The following is a 15,689-nucleotide window of genomic DNA, read 5'->3' as shown; positions in this document are numbered from 1 at the left end:
GCATATGACTGCCAAAACTTCCATCCTCTGAACAAAGGAGACAATTAGCTTTATTGTCTTCCTAAACTAATGAAGCAGCTACCAGAGGCAAAACCCAAATAAAGGCTTTTTTCAGTCAGGTTTCAGCCTTGGCAAAAAAAGAAGGAAATAAATGTGCTGGTTTACAAAAAGCTCTCAGTCTATTTCTAAGAAGAAATGAAGGCTAATCCTTGGGAATGTCTGATTCTAGTAAAGGCAAAATGTGGCTTCCAGTGCTAAAGGACTTTGATTTTCAAGATCCTGTAAGCCAAAGTGATACTCACAAGGAAAAGCATTTACCAAGAGAGAACTTCAATTCCATTGAACCAGTCTGGTTACAAAGGGGGGACACACAAGCCTGGCAGTCATGACATGAAATTCAGAGCACAAAAGGAGGACATGCTATTCAAATGGGCACAGCCCCACAACACCTTTAAAGAGTTGCTTGACCAACCTGTTGGAAGTTATAATGCTGCCCTCTGCAAAATCAGCATGGACAGATACAGCTGGGACAGGATTCACAACCATGGCATAACTGCAACCAAAATCATACAGATGTAGGTGATGGCCAAAATATTCAACTATTCCTTACCCTGCTGGACTAAGCAGATGAGAAAAAGAGCAGTTGTGCAAGATCTACTTACCTATAACAGCAGATGTTTGAATTTCACACTTCCTCAGTGGCACATGGGTTCTGTGCTTGCATAAATCTACACTGGCAGCTTTCCACAGCTCAGAAGTCCCTCCTCTGACTCCATGTGACAGACTATCAGCTAAGCTCCTCCCATCAGGGAAAGTCAGTCATTCAGACTTTTGATGCTAAGGAGGAAGAATCAACGAGGATGAGATGCAAGAATTGCATGAAACCAACCAATCAGCAGCCAAAAAAAAACAACACAAATAACCAAAATCAACCAACAACACAACAAGGTTGAGCACCATTGAACTACACATAAGTAAGGTGGATGGTGGATGGGAACTGCTACTGAGGCAGTATGATCTTCGAGAACATCTCCTGTACAACTGTATGATGTTAATCATTTACACTACTTGGTGGCTTATTGGTAGATTCTAAAAGCTTACTCAACCTGGGAAGAAAAAGGATAAAGATACAGGAGCCTCTAAAGAATGCTCCTTGGAAAGCCCGCTCAGGAACTTGAGACAGAATCCAGTTTGTAGTGCTTTGTAAACATATAAAAGGCTACCTAAGGTTGCTGCCTCTAGAATGCTTCTACAGTGCACTCCTATCCAGTATGTCACCAAAGAGGAAAAGGTTCTGGTGGAATGGGTCTTAACCTTGCCTGAAATAGACTTACCATGGTAAGAGTAAAAAAAAAAAAAAAAAAAAACAGACAACCAATGAGCAATCGTTTGCTTTGAGATAAGATGACCCTTCTTAACCCCAAAATATGAAATAAACAGCTGTTCAGCTTTCCTGAAGAACTTCGTTCTGACAAGGTAGCTCCTGAGCTGCCATGTGCACATCTAATGTTTGCAGAATATTCTCTCCCTTGTTTTTAGGTTCTGGAAAGAAAACCAAGGAAATGATGGCTTGATTCAGTGGAAAATCAGAAACAACTTTTGGCATGAAAGATGGATTTGTGCATAAAACAACCCTGGCCTTGGGGGAAAGCATACAAGGTTGGCCCACCACAACAGCTTGCAGCTCAAAGACTCACTTTGTAGATGTTAGAACAGTAAGCAAAACCGTTTTCCAAGTGATGAACTTTAAATCATTCTGAAAGGCCATTTCAAAACGAAATAAGGTGAATTTTTCAAGATTAAGGCTGAAATCCCAAGGAGGAGGAATTTGCTGTTGAAATAGTTTCAAGTGCAACACTCCTTTCACAACTGGTTGACCACAATAAGAGATGAAACAGAGCAATCCATGGGCAGCTGACATGATACATCTTGATAGATGCAAAAGATAATCCATCATTGAGTACCTCATGCAAATATTTTTAGAAGAGAGGGATAAACACCACATCAGTCCCTCTGTTTTTGGTTAGGCTCCACCAAGAAAACCTCTTCCACTTGTAAACATAAGATTTTCTATTTGCAGGTTTTCATGCCTCCTTCAATATTCACTGCACATCCTCATGGAACAAGTGCGTAAAAGGTATCAAAATAGAATCATCTAGGCTGTCAGTTGTAATTGCTTTAAAATGGGGTTCACAAGTCACCCCCTGACACTACGTCTTTAGTTCCAGAGTATGAGGAAGCCTCTGGTAATTGCCTTTGGCCGATTCCATTAAATGAGAGTACCAACTCTGCCTAGGCCAAGAGGTCACCACACTTATCTTTGGTAATTCTTCCTGAATCCTCAGAAGAATCTTGGGCAACAAGATGGAGACATCCTTGCACTTCTGTCCTCCAAAAATGGTGCAAGGATGTCTCCATCTGTTTTGATCTATGTGAGGTTTCCCCTCATCTGAACCAAACTCTAGAAGACCACAGTTCTGAGTTTTCACTCAAGAGCAACAGTCCTGGATCTGCTTAGTCTGTCAGCCACTATGTTTTGCTCTGATGGGATATCTGAAGCCCAAAGTGTCATAGAATGATGTAAGACAAGCTCCCAGCCCATCACTGCTAACCTGCAAAGAGTGCAGGTTCATAGATTCATAGGACAATACTAGGCTATTAGCCCAGAGGCCCTTATAAGCCTAGCAAAGAATTTCACCCATGTTCTCACAAAGTCAGTACCTGTTTTCCCTGTCCAGCAGGGATGCAGGTGGGATCCCAGGGGTATATTTTCTGTTTCCCATCCAGTCGTCCAGGCTCATCTTAAAGAGGGCTAGTGAGGTATCTGCTTGACATGGAGAGGAAGTCTATTCCACAGATGGGGGAGTCGTTGGGACACAAATCTATCCCACCTTCAAGTTCTATTAATGTCTCAGACCAAATTGAGACCTTGCATGCAGGTTGCATGTGTGGAGTTTGACTTACGGATATGCACCATTCCATCAAGGCTGCGTCCGAGATGGCCTTGTATGCCAGACACAGGTCACCTCTGAGCAGAGTGTATGAGACTGAGTAGAGGGACAGGGCTTTTAGCCTATCTATATAGGATAGACCCTGGATATTCCTGGTCATGAACCTCTGTGGTCTCTCCCAACTGCTGCATGGCAAGGTACATGCCGAAGGGGGCACTGTACGCGACAATGGGTCTGATAAGGGAGGAGTACAGGGAAGTTATGACCTTGTTCCTGGATGAAATACCCTTACTTATCAGGTGGGCCATGTAGAAAGCCTTCTGTACAACAGAGGCAACATGGTGGTCACTAGTCATGTTGCTATCAAACTGGGTGCCCAATTCCTTCACGAATGATTGCTTAGTATGTTGTTATTAATGTAATAATTAGTGGGAACACCATTTTCTCCAAATGGGGATAATGATGCATTTCTTGGCATTTAGTTTGAGGCCATGTTTCTGGCACCAGTCATTAGTTTGATTAAGGCCCTCTTGGAAGATGTTCACATCACTATGGGAATTTATGACAGTGCCTAGCTTGCAGTCATCTGCAAACTTGGTCAGCCACAGACCACTGGTTTTGGCTTGCACCTCAGAAAAGTATATCCCAAATAGTAGAGGCCAAGAACGATCCTTGGGGTACCCCGCTTGTTATAGGCCTACTACTAGAGGTGGCTTCCCCTATTTTGACTGAGCGGGTTCTATCAATGACCTTGTACCCCCTTTGTTTGCCCAGGTACCACATGACTGTGGTGTTGCCTGTGACCTCTAAAAGGGTGTGCAGGAGACCATAAGTGGCAAAGAACTTTTAAGGTCTAAATCACTGCAAATAACAGTTTGATGTTTATATGCTTTGCAGCAATCAAAGGACCCCATTCACCTAATACTTGAACTCCCCTGGACACTACTCTCCATGTAAAATCTGATGAGTCCTTCTGGACTGAATGAACTGGGGTCTAGAGAGACAGAAGGGTAGGTCTAGATTGAGAGATATCTGATCCCTCACCACTGTAACTCTCAGCACCGACTGTGGTATTGCTTATAAAAACCTTTATAGAGGACCTGGAACCTAAAGGGAGTGAAAGGCCTGAAGAGCTAGGATTAGAGCCCTCATCTCTTTGATATTGATGTGGTCGGAGATCTGTTGATGGGACCAAAGACCCTGAACATTCAGGTTATTGGATGACGTTCCCCATCCTCTATCAGATGTATCCATGTATAGCTCTTGAGGAGAACGAGGAACCTGTAAAGGCAGACCTGGGTTTAGGGAGATCTGCTGAATTAAGTTCAAGTTTCAGACAGGGTAAAAGAGGGACTGGACACTCCAGAGAGTGGCAATGCTGGAGCCAAAGAGTCTTGAGATATAAATGAAATTTCCTCATGTGGAGTTTGGTAAAAGGAACCATGTGAAGAGTAAATGCCATGAACCCCAATGCTAGGAGAAATTCCTTTGCAGGTAGAACTGGAAGAGGAAGAAGAGAAGCCAACACTGGGATGGTCTAAATCCTGCAATCTAAAAATACTTGTTACTGAGAGGGAGTCGTACTGTTCAGGAGAAGCATAGTGGAATGTTGATTCTGAAGCAGAAACTGCTGAGAGGGAGCTTGAATCAGAATGTCATCCACATAAGGGGATATTTGAATGCCCTGAAGTCTGCAGAAAGCTACCATAGAGGCCAGACATTTGATAAATAAACTTGCAGCTGTTGAAAGACCAAAAGGCAAAGCAGAGAACTCATAATGAAAGGAAAAAACAAAAAAATTTAAACATTTCCTGAAGAGTGTGTGAATATGAATATGGAGGTAAGCATTCTTCAAATCCAGGGAGAACATATAACCCCAAATAAGTTAAAAAAGCTAGCCTTTCTATGGTGTAAAATACAGCTCTAGGTGATTCAGTCATGTTGACTAATGTTGTCAAATGGGTATGGATATTTGCTGGTGATAAGTGGGTTGAGGACCCAAGACTACTCCAACCTATGGCAGGGAGCCATGCTAACAGTGAGAGGAGTGTATATGCCCCTATTGGTCAGTGTGTACCTGCCATAAAGCCCAGCAGACCTGGTTCAATAAGCTACTGGTTAGTCGGTGTCCAGCTGCCCGGCATAGGTTACCTGGGATAGTTCTGTTGAGCAAGATTTGGACATAAAACCAATCAACCTGCCAAACAAACTAATTGCTACATTAAATGTAGATTCACTGACAGGATGGAGCTTGGAAGTAGATGATATGATGGTAGGGGAGAGGTTGGAAATCCTATGTATCCAACAGACAAGATGGAAGGGCAGTGCAGCAAAGCCACTTGGCTTGGGATCCAGAGTATACTATTCATAAGGACAAGATACAAAATGGTGTGGGAATTGTGAGAAACAGGCTTCAGAAGCAGTGAGGGATGTCATCAGAATTAGTGACATATTCATGGCAATCAGACTCCAGCTGAATGATACGGCAGTATTCATAATCTCAGCCTATGCCCCACAGCAGGGTTGTGATAGTGAACAAAAGAGTACTTTCAGACAGCAGTTGCAGGACCTACTACATAAAGTAGGACAATGTGAATTGGCATTGATAATGGGTGACCTGAATACATATATTGGGACAACAGGATATGATGATTGCCTAGATCCACATGGGTGGGGCAACAGAAATAAAGAGGAGGAGGCCATTCTAGACGTCTGTCTGGCAAATGACTTGACAGCAGGCAACACATGATTCAGAAAGGGAATCAGTCACAAGATCACATACAGGACTGGCAAAAATGCATGTCAGGTATACTTCCTTGTAATAGGTAAAGGGCACGGAGGAAGAATCTGTGATTGCGAAGTCATCCCCAGTGAAACAGTTGGCCCACAGCTTAAAACACTGCTTGACAGAATCAGCTGAAAGCAGTGGTCAATTAAAGCTCTAAGGTCAACAGAGACTAGGCTGAATACCTGAAAGTTGACTGAAGAGAAAGTACAACTGTTCAAAGATTACTTGGGGATCTAGCACCCCAAGAAGAGGAGACAGGTAGAGTTGAAGAATAACAGCACCTCATAACAGCATATGTGACTACACAACAGCTGTGTGGCTGAGCCAGGTATGGAAATAAGGTACATAAGTAGGAATGCTGCTGGTGGAATGCAGACATCCAGGAAGTCATCAAAAGAAACAAGGAGCGCAGGAAAAAGTGGGAGATAGAAAAGAGGGACCAGGCTACGAAGGAATACTGGTTGGCTAATAAAGGAGTTGCAATAGCAAAGAACAGGGCATTGGAGGCACTCTACCAGTTTCTGGAAATTTACTCAGTAGGTGGGACAAAAAAAGTATATTAGATTGCAAGACAAAGATAAAGAAGATAATCAGGCATCCTTCATAAGGGATGCCAGTAGCAACTTTCTCACCAGTCCACAGAACATCAAAGCCAGGTGGAAGGAGGACTTCCAGCAGCTTCTGAATGAAGAAAACCCTACAGAAGCTGTACTACCCCAGACAAGGCCTATGATGACAGAAGAGAAAGTCAGGGAAAGTAGCAGGCTCCAGGAGATATGATAAAGATGCTGGGTGAGATACAGGAAAATGGCTCCTGAGGAGACTCATAGCAGTGTGGATTCAAACCAGGATGCACACAACTGACCCAATATTTGCAGTGAGACACACAGTTGAGAAGAAGCTAGAGATAAGGAAGGAGTCTAATTGGGCATTCCTAGACTTGCAGAAAGCATAAGAGAAGGTCCCACATAAGCTGATTTGGGCAGTACTGCAGTAGATCAAAGTTCCAGAAACATTGATATCGTTAGTGCAAGCTACGTACAAAGATCCAATGATTCAAGTATGAACAGTGCTCAATTTCATATACGGGTTCCCACTGGGAGTGGGTGTGCATCAGGGTTCAGCTGAGCCTACTGCTCTCCATACTGGTGATGGAGTACATTAGCAAACAAGTTGGAGGGAACAGATCAACAAAGTTGTATGCAGACAATGTGGCATTACAGGCAGACTCTGAGCAAGAACTTCAGCAAAAGATAGGGGAATGGAATGGAAAACTGAAGGTACATGGGATGAAAGTACAGATAAAACAGTGGTAATGGCAGCAAACTGGGGAAATCAGAAGCTGAGAATTGAAACGGCAGGGAAAACAGTGGAACAGGTTAACAAGCTTCAAGTATCTGGAAAGGGTGGTTAAGGAGAAGGGAAGTGTGAATGAAGAGGACACAGCTAGAATCAGAGGAGCTGCAGCCAGCTGGCAGAGTGTCAGGTGAAGTGTATGACAACAGAATGCCAAAGAAGCTGAAAAGCTGAACAAAACAGTGGTGTGACCAGTACTAAAGTATGGTACATAAACCTGGGCAGTAAAGGCACAGCAGATGAGGAGACTACAGGTGATGGAAATAAAGTGCCTAAGATGGGTGGTAGGATGCACACTGTGGGACAGGCAAAGAAATGAGGACATAAGAGCAGAAGATAAAGTAGCTCCAACTGCAGAAAAGATCAGAGAGAGCAGATTACAGAGGTTCAGCCACATGTGCAAAATTGCAGAAGACAATCTGGTGAAGATTTGGGACAGACAAGAAGAAGGTAAGAGGAAATGAAGGCATCCAGCAAAGAGGTGATTGGATTGTGTGAGAAAATATCTATGACAGTCCAGTATGAGCGTCTAAGAAGGCAGGAGTGTGGCACTGAATTGAGAGAGATGGCGACAGTTAACACAACAACCTGATCTCATGCAGAAAATGGGAAAAAGGGGGTTGATAATGAAGTAAGAGAGGGAAAAAGGGTGTGAAGAGACAAGAGACAAACTAGGAAGGAACCTTGAGAAATGTGCTGAGACAGGATATTTCTAGAATGGGTTTGCACAACTCCTCCTTCCTGGGAACCAGAAACATTCTGGAATAAAAACATGTTCCCTGTTGAGATAAGGAAACAGGCTGTATGGTTCCTTGTTCCACCAGATTCTACAAAACCAGAGGAAAAAAAAGAAATCAAGGAGGCAGAATAGGAAGGTCATAAAGTGGAGGAAGTTACTTTCAAGCCATAAAATAACAGTGTTGGATGATTGAGAGAACTCAGGCGTCTGTAGTTATCTTTTGCCAACAGGGAAGGAAAGGATTAGCCTGTGGGACAGAGGAGGTTGGATGTCAGAATCAGATAGGGGCAGACTTAGGAAAAGAAGGGTTTTTGGCTTATAGAACTCTGAGTTGGTTTACCTGGAAAATCCACTCTTACTCCTAGCAGGTTGTCTAGGCTGCTTATGGACAAAAGATTTTGAAGGATAGTTCCTCTTGTACTTTGGTACAAGAGAAAAAAGAAATGTTTGAGGTCCAACATAACCTTGACCTTATCCTGCAGGGTTTTAAACAATTCTGCATCAGCACTGCCAAAAACATTCTAGTTGTCTAAGAGAGAATCTGAAAGTTTGGCCTTAATGTCCTCAGGTAAAACCTGTAGGCACAATATGTCCTCATGACAGAATCAGATGCCTAGAGGAGGCATCAGCTGCATTATAGCTACATTTAATGGAATGGTGAGCTACCTGAGGCAGAATTCAGAAGAAAGCAGAAGTTTTATTGTCCGAATCAGGCATGTCAGTCACCCCTCCCCCACCACCCATCTGGCAGAGAACAGTCAAGATATATCTAGTCATATGGTTCTGATAAGTAATGGCCTTAAAAGCCAAAGTAGCAGACACATACACTTTTTTCCACACGTCTCCACAGCATAGCTCGCCTTGTCAGAATGCATAAGCTTGGAGGAGAAGAGTACTTTGAATGGCTTATCTGTGGGACATGGAAACAGCAGGATTAGATGAAGGACTTTTATACAATTATTTATGATTCTTGGGTACTTTTATTAAATCTGTCTGGGTTCTGAAGGGCTAAGGGTGGAAAGTCAGGAGGCTAATAAGCAGCTGTAAATGTGTCCAACAGAGCAACTAAAACAGAAGGAATTGCAGAAAGTATGGGAGCGACCATTTGAAAAAGTTCATACCTCTTTTGAATCTCTGAGACAGAACAATCCCTCAAAGTGTTCTGTCGTATGGACCACTGTATTCACAAAAAGTACAGTTATGTACACTTACCATAAATGTAGATGTTCGAGTGTATTCACTGTTACAGTCATCACACTTGGGTTATTTGCCTGCAGGCAGCCCTTAGATGGCCCAAATACCAGAGACTTAGTATTTCTGCGTCGGATGCTGTCGCTTCTTCCTTGACGTCAGGTCGTCAGGGGTATAAAAACAGGCAGCCGACACCACATCAGTTTTTCTTGCCCCAAATGTCAGGAGCCCCCAAATAGGGAGCTAGGATATGTTGGGGAAAACACCACCAGTAAAAAGTAAATACCAATACCATTAGGAATAGCCATAGAGAGGAGAGATACAGAAAACCAGGGGGATGGAAGAAGGGAAACCAGGACTGCAACAGTGAATACACTAGAACATCTACATTTATGGTAAGTGTACACAACTGTACTATGTTCTTCGTGTTTTACTGTTGCAGTCATCACCACTTGGGTTGATTCCCAAAGCTGAGGAAGGATAGAGGTAGTCCAGAAGAGTTAGGCCTGGCTAGTAGGCCGTAGCAAAACCCTGCCCTGGATTTGGAAAAGATAGGCAGGTGGCAATGCTTGGTGAAGGTGTGTACAGAACTCCAGGTAGCAGCTTCCAGGTAGGGACTCCCCTGAGAAATGCTGCAGAGGTAGATGTAGCCCTAGTGGAATGTGTTCTGACCCCCCCCCCCCACGAGGGGATGGTTTTCCATGGTGCTTGTAGCAGAAATGGATGCAGTGTGCTATCCATTTGGAAATGGTTACTTTTGAAATGGCCTTGCCCTCCACCTCTGTTGCAAAGCTGACTAGCAACTGGTCAGATTTTCTGAAAGGCTCAGTCCTACCAAGGTAGAATCTGAGCTGTCTGTGCAATCGAGAGTGCAGTATCCTTTGCCCTTTATTTTGAGGATTAGGGAAAAGGGTTGGCAAATGGATGGATTGGTTGAGAGCCACACAGGACACCACTTTAGGCATAAAGGAAGGGTTAGTCCTGAGGAAAACCCTGTCAGTATGGAAAATAATTAAGGGTTCCACAGCTATCAGTGCTTGTAACACAGACACTCTTCTAGCTGAAGTAATGGCTAGAAGCAAGGCTGTTTTCCAAGAGAGGAATTTTAACTCTGCTGAAGCAGCAGGTTCAAAAGGAGGAAGCATAAGCTTTTCCAGTACAAAGTTAAGGTCCCAAGCAGGGGTGGGTGCTCTCCTTGGTGGCCTTAAGTTGTTTGCCCTCTCAGGAACTGTTTGATGAGAGGGTGAGAGAATAGAGGGGGCTCAGTATTGTAATGAGCCGAGATGGCAGAGGCAAGGATCTTAATGGAGGAGAAGGCTAGGCCTCTGTGGAGTAGTTCTGCTAGATAATCCAGGATTAGAGGTAAGGAGGGCAGTGCTGTGTCCTTTTCTTTAGACTGAATCCAAGAACAATACCTCTTCCACGTTTCAGCATAGGATTTCCTTGTACTGGGCCTTCTGGCTTCAAGGATGACATCCAGCGCCTGTTTGCTTAGGGTTGCTGGTGTAGTATTTAAGGAATAAGCCAAGCTGCAAGATTTAGGGTTTGCAACTGTGGATGCAAAATCTGTCCCTCCTACTGAGAAAGCAGGGTTGGGTTCTGGTGTGCCAGGGAGGCACCACTGTCAGGCTGCACATGAGTGGGTACCAGTGCTGGCGTGGTCAGTCTGGGGCAATCAGAATTGTCCTCGGCCTGTCTTGTTTTATCTTGAGTAAGGGGCAGAGGGGGAAAGGTATAAATTGAAAGGTTTTCCCATTGAAAGGATAGGGCATCCACTTTCCAGGCCCTTCTGTGAGGGTTCCTGATGCAGAATTTGCTTGGCTGGTTGTTGTAGGGGGAGGCAGAGAGATCCACCTCTGGGGTCCCCCATTTCTGAATCAGAAGGTTGAAGGTGCTGGGCTCCAATTTCCACTCGTGTGGGTCTAGGAGATTTCTGCTTGTCATCTTCCCAGTGAATTTTGTTTGCCTGGCAGGAATTGAGCTTGTAGATGGACTTAGATGTCTAAGGCCGTGTTCCTCAGGGCCATGGTTAACCTGCAGAGTGGGTAAGAATGGATTCCCCCTGCTTGTTGATGTATCACATAACTGTGGTGTTGTCTGTTTTTATCAGCAGCTGTCCTGGCAAGAGTAGGTATCTGAAAGCTGTCAGGGCATTCTGTACAGCTAGCATCACTTTTTGGTTGATGTGCAGATTAATTTGACTTGGGGTCCAGTGGCCCTGAATACATTTGCCAGCCATTTGAGCCCCTCATGCATAGTCTGATGCATCTGGGGTCAGGGTCTGGGTGGCACGGGGTTGAGTTAAAGGCAGTCCCTTGTTGCGGTTGCATGTGTCTGCCCACCAAAGGAACTCTACCCTTAGACAAGGTATGATAGGAATGACCGTTTCCAGGTCCTGAGAATGTTGGCACCAAAGACTTTTTAGCTTTAGAAGACTTCAGGATTATTCAACTCGAAAATGAAAAATTCAGGTAGCGGCCGACTGGCACTTGTGAACTATTTCTGCTTCGGGCTTCTCCTCGGCAAGAAAGACTGATGTAATGGTGTCAGCTACCTGTTTTTATACCCCTGACGTCAAGGAAGAAGGGACAGCATCTGATGTAGAAATACTAAGTCTCTGGTATTCGGGCCGACTGAGGGCTACCTGCAGGCAGATAACCCAAGTGTGATGACTGCAACAGCGAAACACGAAGAACATCAATAATTCCTCAAAAGGACAGTCAAGGGTCAAAGAATTTTCTTCATCAGACCCCAAAGCCAAAGAAGAGTACGTTTGTGGGGAATATGCTACGGGTTCTTCACCGCAGTCCAACTCCTCATCAGAAGAAGAGTCCTAAGTCTTAGATGGGGTGGATGACCAGGGAGCAGCAGCAAGAACAGACAATTCCTGAGTGGGGGTTCAGAGTCATAAGGGCATTAAACAGCTCTTTAATAAAGTCCTGCCATTCTCTGAGAGGATCCTTAGCACGTTTATTTTTTTTGTTTCCTTTTTAAAGGAACATCTGCTCTGACAAATCTAGGAGGTTCAGACCCCTGCTTGGATTCAATGAAGTTAACAGGCATCCCCCTTCCCTAACTATAATTTGAGGAATCCCCCTAGGCCCTTTAGATATAATCAGCTAGTGTTCCCCCTCTACATCTGTACCAGATGTATGCATAGCCTCAGAGGACATGCGAGTAGGCAGCTCTGGGTTGGCCTCTAACTGGGCTGTGGCAGATGGAATTAGCGTCAGCACCTGCTGGTCCTTGGGTTCTTCAAACAACCCAAGGGAGATATCTTGTGCAGGCTGGACAGCAGCAGATTCAGTGTTTCCTTTTTTAGCTTTTTTCTTAACAGGCTGCTGAACTTTGAGGTGGGCAGATTTGGTCATGGTACCCTGGGTCAATAACTTCAGATGCTGGTTTTCCAGATAAATAAAAAGGGAAGATCAATGACAGCAGTGTCTTAGGGACAAATACCTGACAGATATGACAGAGTATGACCATGCATAGCATACAAACAAAAAAGGCACTTTTTGTGTCAGTCTTTATGGGGAATCTGCCTCCCAAACTTACAATTCCCATTCCTTGATGCTATGAAAACAAACTACAAGGGAAAAAAAAGGATGAAACCACAATGGGGCACTTATCTTTAGAAGGCTATGTAGATGAACCAGCTTGGAGAACAGCATACAGATGGAATTCAGAAGAAGTGCTCTGACTGGCGGCAAAGTTCTGAAGATTAGGTGTCCATATGTCATAGACGTACCTTACACCTTGTGTATAAGACACACATCTGGTCTGCAACACCGGGAAGGTGTAAAGGCTTTGGTATGCTGTCTGGACATTAGGATATCCTCGGCAGGATATCTCAAGTATAAAGAATACTGGAATAGTAAAATAAACATGCTGAACCAGGTGTTAAAGAAAACCTTTACATCCAGTTTATTGAAGTTTAAACGCTTTTGTTCCCTGTTTGGTGGAACTTCATTAGAAACAAGGCAGCCATCTTGTTTTAGGGTTTAAATAGCCTTAAAGGCACCAAAAAGTACAGCTGTGTACACTTACCATAAATGTAGATGTTCGAGTGTATTCACTGTTGCAATCATCACCTGTGGGTTATCCCTGCTGTGGTAGCTCTCGGCTGTTCCAAATACCAGAATCAATGTTTTTCTGCTTCGACTACTGTCGCTTGCTGGCTGACGTTAGTGCTATAAAGGAAAGCAGCCAACGTCATTACATCAGTTTTTCTTGCCCTAACCAGTCAGATGCCCAAGTAAATAAGGTGAAGTGGTCCTTGTGGCTAAAAGTCACTGTTAGAAACTTATGTCTCCCTAAAGAAAGAAGATATAAGGGGGAAGGAGGGTGGGAAACCAGGATTGCAACAGTGAATACACTCTAACATCTACATTTATGGTAAGTGTTACACAACTTTACTATGTTCTTCGTGTTTTACTGTTGCAGTCATCACCTGTGGTAGGATTCCCAAAGCTGAGAAGAGGGGTGGTAGGCTTAGTAAAAATGGATAAGCATGCCCTGCAGAACTGCAGAGGCAAACCCTGCCCTAGCCTTAGAAAATAGAGGTCAGTGGTAATGTTTGGTGAAGGTATGGACAGAGGTCCAGGTGGCAGCTTCCAGGATGTCCTTAATGGGAACTCCTCTGAAGAATTCTGTGGAAATGGAGGCTACCCTAGTGGAATTGGTTCAAATAGACCTAGGGGAGTTCCCATGCAAACTGTAGCACAAATGGATACAGTGTGATATCCATTTGGAAATGGTCTGTTTGGAAATGGGCTTCCCCTGTGCCCCTGGGGCAAAGTTGGCAAGAAGATGGTCGGTTTTCCTGAAGGGTTTTGTACAGTCCAGATAGTATCTGAGCTGTCTGTGCACATCTAGTGAGTGCAGAATTCTTTCTCCCTTGTTTTGAAGGTTAGAAAAGGAGGAGGGTAGATGTATGGGCCTGACAGAGTTACATCAGATACCACCTTGGAAGATGATGAAGGGCTCAATGGCCATCAGCGCCTGTAGCTCTGAAACCCTTCTGGCTGAAGTGACAGCTAAGAGAAAGGCAGTCTAACATAAGAGGTACCTTAGTTCTGCTGAAGCAGCAGGGTCAAAGGGAGGCAAAGTAAGTTTTTCCAAAACATAATTCAGATCCCAGGCTGGAGTGGGTGGCCTTCTGGGAGGTCTGATATTAGAAAGCCCTCTGAGGAATTGTTTAATCACAGGATGGGAAACGGGCTGTTCTGTATCAAAATGAGCTGAAATGGCCAAGGCGTGGATTTTAATGGAGGAGAAGGAGAGGCCACTATTAAGTAGCTTTGCTAGGTAGTCCAGGATGAGGGATGGAAGGCTGTGCGGTAATGCCCCCTCTGGACTGGCTCCAGAAGCAGAATCCTTTCCATTTTCCTGCATAGGATTTTCTGGTCCTGTGCCTTCTGGCCTCTGTGATGATGTCTAGGACCGGTTTGCTTAACAGGGGCCCCTTGTTTGCCTTTAGAGTATAAGCCATGCTGATAGTTTGAGAGTCTGCAGGTCTGGGTGCAGCATCCCCCCCCCCCAGAGTTAAGAGGTCTGAGATCAAGGGATGCTGCCTGGGAGGCTGTAAGATCAGGCTGCGCAGTAAGGGGTACCAATGTTGCCTGGGCCAATTTGGAGCAATGAGGATGGCCTTTGGCCTCTCCTCTCTTACTTTGATCAGAACCTTGGGGATAAGAGGCAGAGGAGGGAATGCATATACAAAAATGGTGTTCCAGGGGAAGGTCAAGGCATCCATCTTCCAGAATATTTTCAGCTGATGGTTGGGATGCGAAGCAAAGAGATCCACCTCCGGAGTCCCCTAAGCCTGAGTGACTTGGAAAAAGATTTTTCTGTGGAGCTGCCATTCGTGGGGGTCCAGAAGGTTTCTGCTTAAGTGGTCTGCCAGGGTGTAGTTGATCCCTGGTAGGTGTTGTGCTATCAGATGTAGTCACATGGAAAAGGCTGTCTGCCACAGTTTCATGGCTAGCCTGCACAGAGGGTAAGATTGGGTCCCTCCCTGTCTGTGGATGTACTACATTACTGTGGTGTTGTCTATTTTGATAAGGAGAACCCCTGGCTCGAGATGGGTTTTTAAGGATGTCAGAGCCTTTTGTATTGCCATCATTTGCTTCTGGTTGATGTGTAAGGGAAGGTGCTGGGCACCCCAAAGACCTTGGGTGCAGCTGCCTTCTAGGTGAGTGCCCCAAGCTATGTCTGAGGCATCGGTAGTAATGGTTTGCAGAGGGTGCAGGGAAGACCCTTGTTCTGGGCACAGGCCCCTGCCCACCAGAGAAACTCAGCCCTAATACAGGGGATCAGAGGTACAGAGGTCTCTAGAGGCTGACAGTGTTGACACCAAAGGTTCTTAGGTACCACTGAGGTTTTCTCATGTGAAGCTTGGCCAGAGGAATTAGAAGGATGCAGGATGCCATATACCCTAAGGCTTGCAGGAACTTCCTCGCAGTGAGGTGACTTTTGGAAGCCAGCTGTGTAAAACAGAGAGGCGGGAAGGTCTGTTTTTCTGGGGATAGGAAGGCCATTTGGGATGCTGTATCCAGCAGAGCTGCCAAGATAATGATCTCCCTGGAGGGAGTTTGCTTTGATTTCTTCTCATTGATGATGCACCCTAAGGAGGTTAGGAGGGTTTTGACAAAGAGGATGTCCT

At 44.7% G+C, this 15,689-nt stretch overlaps 1 protein-coding gene across 1 annotated transcript in view; it reads right to left on the bottom strand.

Annotated features, from left to right (window-relative positions):
• The window catches only part of IPO13 (importin 13), a gene marked incomplete in the record, with an annotated part of 1,347,960 nt that overhangs the window by 499,618 nt on the left and 832,653 nt on the right, over positions 1-15,689 (bottom strand).

This window comes from Protopterus annectens, chromosome 10.part0, assembly GCF_019279795.1.
Source record: "Protopterus annectens isolate FY-2018-M chromosome 10.part0, PAN1.0, whole genome shotgun sequence".
Lineage (NCBI taxonomy): Eukaryota > Metazoa > Chordata > Ceratodontiformes > Protopteridae > Protopterus > Protopterus annectens.
The sequence above is the reverse complement of the archived record's forward strand: the minus strand, read 5'-3'. Positions and strand labels throughout refer to the sequence as shown.